We start from the raw sequence: 9,603 nt of genomic DNA on the forward strand, positions 1-9,603 counted from the left end.
AATGACTGGAAATGGCACTTAGTGCTTGTGACACTTAGTGGTTTGGTCAAAGATTTGTTGGACTTGATGATCTTAGAGGTATTTTCCAATCTTAATGATTCTGTGATTATGTGAAATTAGTACCTCACATACAGATGAGCTATTGACGGTATGGTGGTGGGATCTTGTCCCCTGGGAAGCAGCAGTTCCTGGCTCCTGCTGAGTTCCTTCCAGCAAGTTCAACCACTGAGTTAGAAAAGAAAACACAATCTGACATATAATCCTTGACAAATTGCTGACCCTTGTATCTGAGGGATGAGAGGAAACTATTATCTGTGTTCACACAATTCTTTTCTCTGTAAGCAGCAATTCTTTGTCCTCAGCCTTAAGAAAAAAAGTCTGAGTTGAAGATAGAAAGTTCAGTCTTATTTCTCTGTATAAGAAGTCCCTTTTACAGATGAATGAATTCAGCCATGTCTGGAGTGAATGTAACAATTGTTTAAAAATACAAAGTTTTAAATTATGTCCAGCTGACTCTGTAGAGGAATTTTGCAGGCAGGAAGAAGTTAATTATTCAAATCTGGATCCAGATCAGGATTAGGTTTATTGACTCACACACTGTAAATTTGATAGCTCTAATGTGGTAACTGACATAATTTTTAAAAATAATTTGTGAGCATGTGCAATGCTGTAAGAAGGTGTTTTCCCAGCCAGCTCAAGAAACAAATTTTTAGCTGTTCATTATTCAATTACACTTTTCTCAAGAAAAGGAATGTAGGCTAACATAATATTCCAATATTTATTGAAAAATAATTCAAATAGAAGCTTTTCAGGACATAGTTTATAATTCTTTGGTTTTGCTTTTTCCCCCTCAAAATGGTCATGGTCAACATGACCAGTATGCTACCAGTATTCTCATTTGTAGTAATGTGACGTTATCTTGGTGATGTGATTGTTCTGAAGAATCACAGTTAGATTTTTGTCATATTAAGGGCTGGCAGATTTGGTTCCTGAACCATGAAGTGAAACTTGCTAATGAAAATCTAGACCAGCAAAGCTAATGAGTGTTTTATTAGTGACCCTGTAGGATAACGATGTTCTCTGAGGATTTAAATCTTAAAATCTTCAGCCATTATTAGAAAAGTTAAACAGAAGTATAATTTTATATTAATCCTAATTCTTATTTTATTTATATAAATAGGTGTTTGCTGTTGAGTTCAGTAACAGCTGGTGTGGACTTCCTTGTTGAATTCTGCAAAATTCAGCTGACCTCTGCTAATCCCTTTTATTTATATAGAGCATGAAGTATTGGTACCATGAATGAGCAAAGATTTTCAAGAAAATACTCAAGAGAATGAATTTTCTTAAGAATTTTTCGTAAGAATTATCTTATTTAATCTCAAACTTCAAATCTGACTTAATACACAAGTTAAAAAATTTTAGAGGTTATAACTCATACTTAGCGTGATGTTAGTATTGCCTTCTAAAATAACTTTAGGGAGGATGAAATTCAGATTTACAAAAGAATGGAAATAAATCTGTCGCTGTGCTCTTAAGAAAAGCTGGTACTCAGAAATCAATAAGAAGAAAATACCAATTTTTAGTTAAAACAGGCAAGACATTTTGAGTTACAGAAAAAAAAGATCATTGTGGAAGTACCTTGAACTATTCAGAAACTTTATGAAATATTGGTACCAAATTAAAAGTAAAGTTATTTCAAGACATAGTGGTATTGTTTTTTTCCTTTTCATGTGTTGTCATGACTAACTAAGGAGGAAAAGTTTTCTAGGATACATATAGCCAATATTAGGTAAAAGAGTCTTTACTTCAGCAGGAATCTTCTTAACCTGTACAAACTTGATATTGTCAATGCAGTATATCTATGTTGAATGAGTTGATCTATTTGTAGAACTTTTTTTTTTTTTTGGTAGATGAGTCCAAAATCCAGACCAAGAAAGTCACCTCTGACCTCTGGCAGACAGAATTGATTTTCAGCAAGGGAACTTAATCTTTTGTGAACAAAAAATGTAATGCCCAAATAATGCTCTGAGATATTGCTTATGTACAAATGGGTACTGAAAAATGGTGTTTCTTTCGAAAAGTTTAATGTATAAAAGAAGAAGTAAAGGGAAATTCTGTACTCAGTGAAGTTAATTATTTTTCCATTGTCTTCTAGAAGGTCCATTTTCATCTTCAGTTTTACAAAAATAGACTATCCGGGTGAGTAAATGCAATCTAGCCAAGCTGTAAAGAAATGTCACAGTAGTAGAGGTCCTCTACATTTTCAGCCTTTAATGGTACATTTAGAGCAATGTGTGTCTTTTCAATTACACTTGATTTTTGAAACATGGAATGTGGATATTCTCAGTTCAGTCAGAGAGAAAATGGAGGGTTTCTAGCCAGGCAGGAGCCTGGGAAACAGTTGGGATTAGCATGAGTTCCTAGTGACACAGAAAGTCTGCGGGGACTCATGCTAATCCCAACTGTTTCCCAGGCTCCTGCCTGGCTAGAAACCCTCCATTTTCTCTCAGATGAACTGAGAATATCCACAATGGATGAAAATACTAGCATCAATTTTTTTATGAAATGAAGCTACATTTACATCCTGAAAGACAGGATGCCAATTGCTTGACTGACCGACACACATCTTGAAAGGAAGGGAAGCACAATGAATGCACTTCCTCTTTGAGTCAAACCCCAGTTCTAAAAAAAGAATCACTGATAATAACAACAAAGTAGTTATATGAAAAGGGTGAAAAACTGTCAAGGTAAAAAGGGGGAAAACATAAGCAACAAGATTATTGAAGAGATACAGAGGATATTGTGCCTTTGTCAATGATATTGGTGTGCTGTATAAATTTTAGCTACTGTAAGAAAAAGGAAATTTATCTTTTGTTGTTTATCTTAAACAAATACGGCTTCAAATAAACTGCTTTAAAGAATAGATTTCTTTAAAACCCTACCAAGTTTCATCTTCCAGTTTAACCTTCTCTAATTTTTACACCAGGACTTCTGAGGTGTCTGTTGTTTTTTTTTGGTTACATTGGTACAATGGGCATATAACTGATTCTTCTGTGAAACCAAACATATTTCTCTAATTATCATGAATGTATTATATTACCTAGCTTCTTTGGATTTTTACTGATGATAGTATTTGCTGACTTTTCAAAGGTATATTAGTTGACTATTTTAGGTATAGCAAGCATTGTGTTTTCTAATGTAGGTATAGGAAATACTTCTTAGCCCATCTAATGACACCAGAAGGAGTTTGGATAATTTTATCATCTTAGTCTAAGTGGTTGTGGTATACTAGTAGTAAAGTCAAACCTTCCACCATTCTCCTCAGTACAAGTTTGTTAAAGCTTTTCCTAGCAGCCTGTATTTCCTACAAACAACAGTCAACATGTAAGCAATGCCTTGCATTTAAATAAAGGTCTGAATCTGTGAGCCAGACTGTATAAATTTACAGACTCCAGACATTCCAGAATCTGTAAAATTTTTATTTTTTTGGGACATCTGTTATTTTGCTAAACCTGATCATCAAGCAAAGACCTTTGTGTTCTCCACTAACTATGATTAACCATCTGGCATCTATCTGTAGATTTAGTTTCCCAAACCGTAATTTCTTTCCAGTGCTAAGCCTAGGCGAATGACCAGGGGCCTCCATTGGCATCTGCCTTTCTGTTATTTTTAAAAATTACTTCCAGTATTTCTGCCCAGTACTTAGCACCCTTGTTTACTTTAGAGTATTTCCAGCAGATGGGGAAGAATGTTCCATTTTCCTCACATTCAGCACATTTCCAAAGAATGCTGATTTTTTTTTTTAGAGCTATAATGGAACAAGATACCACTGGGATAATAGGTTTCAAAAGGGATTTCTTTCATGGCTGCACTTCTTGATGGCCATAGAGATCTCTTAGATGCCACTGTTCACCTTGGTTTGTGTTGCTTTGATTATGACATAAAAGCAGAAGCATAGTCTGTAGAATGAATCTGCTCTAAAGAAGTACTCCAGGCCTTCTCCCCTGCTTTGTACAGCTTTATATTCATGCTAACTGTGGCTAACAGTTACAACTGAGAAAACAAACAGCTGCTTCAGATTACAGGAAGAGCAATATAGTGCTCAATTCCAAGATAAGGATTGTTAAAAAAGCGGAAAAAACCCACTGCAATATTGTCTGTAGTTTTCCTCCTGGTTTGGAAGAGTGCCATATTTGTATGCTGTGAAGGTTCGTGGAAGCTTTGAGTTATAAAGGCAAACACAACAGTTTTGGTAGTGCTTTATGCCAGTGACATGGTTTCTCTAGCCTCTGTTCAATATACAGGTTTTGTAGTCTAAATATATTGATTAATACCTCTACATGACTGGAAAGCACACACTTTTCATGCACTTAGCAGTGTTGGGAAACCAGTTAAGCTAAGGTGAAGTTATGCTGATGTGGTTTACTTTTAAGAGTAATGCAGATGGTTCTTTACTCCACTTGTGTAATGTATTATCAGAAAGAAGAAAAGCTGCTGCTTTCTATTTGTATATTTTGTGGCTCACTCTCAATTTTTACCAAGGTAATATTCTCAGCAGACAGACTACTATATTTCCACTAAAACAATTCAGTGCCAAGCCCAGGAAATATAGATAAGAAATTAAATAGAAGCATTGATCTAAACTTCGTGTTTAAATAATTATTGGTAACAAGAAGTCTGCCTTCCCATTTTATTCATCCACCTGTTCATCTAAATCAGGCCTTAAATCAGTTTTAAATGTACTGAAGTCAATGTAGTTTAGAAAGCTGTCACAGAAGTTTCTGAAACTTTTTGATCTTGTGTTAAGAAAGGCTGCGGGCAGTGTAGTATGATAGGAGTCTCTGTATGAATAAAAAAATATTATACAGGACACAGAACACACTCAAATAACATTGGTGGGAAAAGTCCAGGGAAGGATCATAGGAGTAGGTTATGGTTTCTAATGTTTCCAAGTTGTAACACAGGCAGAAGCTATTTCAGAGCTGGAAAGAAGATTCTGGAAGAGTGAGTGTAGAAAATCATGCAGTGCTCAACAAGCTCATGATTTGGCAGGTGAATTTCCCCTTCAAAACATGCTCATAGCCTGTAGCTCCTGGCATCTTGCCTGCTTTTCTGGTTTGAAATGGGAGGAGTGAATTTCCATGTATAAAAGTACTTTTGTCTACATTTCACCTCAAATAGTTGTTGAGCAGCTGCCACACTTTCTAGCTGGCCTTAAGCCTCAAACCCTGTGACAGAGAAACTTTTTTTTTCTAAATCACTGTGGAACATACTTTTTTTTTTTTGTGATTTTTAAAAAATATAAACATTTTAACTACATTGGAAATACTGTTCAGATACAAATTGGACTTTCTTTTAAAGAAGCCAAAAATATCTGGGGAGAAAGATACTAGTATTTTTATTTTCACTTTCCCTATTAAATAATTCAAAGCTTGTTCATGCTGATTACAGCATTTCCTCTTCTTGTAATGTTCTCTAAGAGAAACGCCCATATAAGCATTGCAGAAAATGGGTCTACATGTATTTAATTTTCCTCTTCACCTCAGGTATATAAACGATCCTAAAAAAAGATTGTAAAATTCTAAAAAATGTTTTGAGTTACTAACAAACATGAAGAATTTATACACACTATATCTTGAGGCTCTTGTGACACAAGACATAAAGGGTTCTGAAAGTTCTGCTGCACTTATCTACTAGTGTATTTTGCAGTGCAATTGCATCCTATTAACATTGTTTTAGAATTGACTAGAACATCTGAAGCTAAGTCAGTGCTTGATTCTTACTGGCCCTATGTTCCTCTACAATTATTTTACAATACATATGCAAGAATTCCAAGAGCTGTACTTTTCGACTGGCCTTGCCATCTCCCATTTTAGACAATATGTTTACATCTCTGGCTTCTAAAAATAGTAACAGGAATGAGGTGCTTTGCAGGAAGACTAAAGAGCATTCTGTAAAAGATTCTTCACAATAATGAAGTTAAAAGAGCATGTATTTCTTATTTTACACACACTGCTGACATGTTTGAAGGAGCATGGGCTATTACCATTAATTTAAAAAGAGTTAATAGTTAGATAAAGTCTAAGGAATCATGCATATGTGATAATTATACTTTATCCACTGCTAAAATGCAGCCCTCTCCTAGGGGGAAACAGTGGCTGTTCGAAAGTGCTTGTCAGCACTACAAGGATTCTCTGTGTCAGATAACCAGTGACTGATATTAATGGGTGACTTGAGAATACCACCATTTTCAGTAATTAACTGCAAATGGGCATCATGCATGGCTGAATCGAGAAACCAATATATTTTTGCTGTATTTAACCAAAATAGTTTCATTTTTCCCCCTCTATGTAGTCTGCTTATTTCAGTTATAAATTTGGGGATTACAGGGTTTATTTCTTGTAACATGTTTGCAAAGTAAGAAGCACAATGAGGTTTAAATCTTCACAGGAATGCCTAGCTGCTACTTTGGTATGAGGGAATAAATTGCAAATGGTTAAAAATAAGTAGTTACATCTTATGTATAAAAGAAGCACTTTAGTGCAATTGGAGCCTAATGGAACAAGAATGAATAGCAAAAGATTTGCCTGCAGCTTGGGAGAGTATGGATGCAGTCTGAGACAATGCTGGCTTCTGCCACATGCTGTATTTCCAGTTCTGCTGACTGCAAAGTGAAAGAATATTTTGCATAATGGAATTAGCTTTTTTTTTTTTTTTTTTCTGTATAAGCCAACTGCATGAACCACACCTTAAATGGCTGCTCTTTTATAAATCACAATACAGATTACTCTCATATGCCCTGCTGCTCTGTGATGTTGAGATCTTTCATAAACATATTTATTGCTTACTTTCCTAAACTCCTGCTAGACACTATTTAAAGTACTCACTGGTGAGATCTCAATTGAAACTGGGTAGGTATTACCAGAAAGTCAAAACTGTTGGCATTGTCCTGGTATTTTATGGCATAGTTGTATGATGCTACAAAGCTTGGGTGTATATATAAAACACTCCTGAGGTGGTGTGTGAGCCGGCTACGTTGGTGCTGGCCACTGTGAACAGGTGGCTTGAAAACCAGTGCCTGATCACTGCAGAAGGTGGCCAGAAATCCACGGGAAGAGAGACTCTATTAAGATGACAATGGGAAGAGAAACAATAAGCTTCTCTGGGTCTGCCTGGAAAGAAGGTTCTCGTTTTTGAACACAGAAACTTGATTCTAGTGCTTTTTTCTTTGTATGTAGGAAGCATAACCCTGCTGATATTGAAAAATAATCAGACCAAGTCGGAGACCATGCTACTTATCTCTCATGGATCTTATTCATATTTATTTACTAGTCACTTAGGATCTGTGCAATAGTTGCTCTCACAACTACTCTGTGAATACTTTCCTACTTTCAGGAATACCTCCCTGAAAATTCTTAATTTTACTCAAATCACATTGTGAGGTTCACCTCACAGGTGAAACAGGCATCATGTGGTTCCTCCTCAGTTCCTTCCCTCCCCCTTGCAAGAGCTTACCAGCATGCTTCTGTATGGACACATGGGACTTAGAGCTCATCACACAGAGTTCCATATTGTTGTTCTTCTGCTCTGTTCTGTTGAACTAGTCCCTACAATTTCTTCTTTGCAGAGGTTGGGGTGGAAAGTGGAAGTTCTGGTTTTAAATTAATGTATCTTATTAATCTATTGAAACACCACTAAAACAAGGGAATGTGACATACCATTTTTATAAAGCAAGTGACCTTTTTTCCAGAGTACACAGCAGAAATTTACTGATGATCTGAGATAGCCATTTGTGTTTTCCAAGACGCATGTTCAACATTCAGCTGACATTCCTTTGCATTTAAAACCAAAACCAAACCACACCCAAATACCCCACATCACCTGGTATTCATATTCAATGTTTTCTTAGTCATTGCACAGACAAAAGTACACACTCTGGGAGACCTGCCCAGGAAAACTGGGTAATCAGTTTAAAAATGACAAACTGAAAGTTTTCGTCCAAAAATATAGTGCCCGACCAAATGCATGTCAGTACAGTGAGGTGGTACACAACACTGCAACTAATTGCAGGTGCTTAATGTTGTGACATGGTTGTTTTACTGAGTTCACATGTTATAATTTCCAATACTACACCACTATTAATCTGTGTTGTTGGCATTGAGGGCTTACTACTCTTCATCCTACCATGTAGGTAACAGCTGGAGGATCAGTGCTCCCGATTTCAGGAGTCTCCCATAACACAAGACAGGAATATGCCCTTGCAAAATTCAGACTTTTGAAGAAATCCAAAAGGTTGTCTAATAAAAAATGTTATAGAATCACAGAATTGTTCAAGTTGGAAAAGACCTCTAAGATAATTGAGTCCAACTGTTAACCCAGAACTACCAAGTCTACTACTAAACCATGTCATGAACTATGATATTAAAGATTGCTTTTAAACATCCTCAGGCATGGTGACCTGACACTTCCCTGGGAAATCTGTGCCAATGCTTGACAGCTCTTTCCATGAAGAATTCTTTTCTAGTATGCAATGTAAACCTTCCCTGGTACATCTTGAAGTTTCCTCTTGTCTAATTTCTTGTTTCTTTGGAGAGAGGGCTGATCCCCACCTGGCCACAGGCTCCTTTCAGGCAGTTGTAGAGAGTGAGAAGGTCTCCCCTGAGCCTCCTTTTCTCCAGGATAAACACCCCCAGCTCCCTCAGCTGTTCCTCACAGGACTTGTGCTCCAGACCCTTCCCTACCTCCATTACCCTTCTCTGGACTCACTTCAGCTCCTCAGAGTCTTTCCTGCAGAGAGGGCCCAGAACTGGACACTGCACTCGAGGTGTGGCCTCACCAGTGCCCAGCACAGGGGGACAATCCCTGCCCTGGTCCTGCTGGCCACACCATTGCTGATCCAGGCCAGGATGCCATTGGCCTTCTTGGCCACCTGGGCACACCCTGGCTCATGTCCAGCCATTGACATGATCACCCCCAGGTCCTTTTCCACAGGGCAGAATCCTCTTGAAAAGGTCAGCTTTCCAGCCACTCTTCCCCCAGCCTGGGACTGCTATGATCCAAGGACGGGACCTGGCACTTGGCCTTGTTGAACCTCACACCGCTGGCCTTGGCTTCTTGATCTATCCTGTCCAGATCCCTCTGCAGAGCCTTCCTGTCCTCCAGAAGATCAACATTCACACTCATCTTGGTGCAATCTGTGAAGGGCCTGAGGGTGCACTAAATCCCCTTATCCAGATCATTGACAAAGATATTAAATAGAAATGTCCCCAGTGCTGAGCCCTGGGGAACCCAACTCAAGACCGGCCACCAGCTGGATGTAACTCCACTCACCACCATTCTCTGGGCCCAGCCATCCAGTGAGCAGAGCACTTGTCCAAGCCATGGGCTGCCAGCTTTTTCAGGAGAATACTGGGAAATGGTGTCAAAGGCTTTATAGAAGTCAGACAGTATCCACAGCTCCTTCCTCAGGAGATCAGGTTTATTTGTCTTCCTCAGGAGACTTGCCTTTTATAAATCCATGCTGGCTAGGCCTGATCTCCTGATTGTCCTGCAAGTGCAGTGTGATGACACTTAAGATGACCTATTCCATGTCCTTCTCAGCAT

The sequence above is a fragment of the Taeniopygia guttata genome, chromosome Z (assembly GCF_048771995.1).
Source record: "Taeniopygia guttata chromosome Z, bTaeGut7.mat, whole genome shotgun sequence".
NCBI classification, from domain to species: Eukaryota; Metazoa; Chordata; class Aves; order Passeriformes; family Estrildidae; genus Taeniopygia; species Taeniopygia guttata.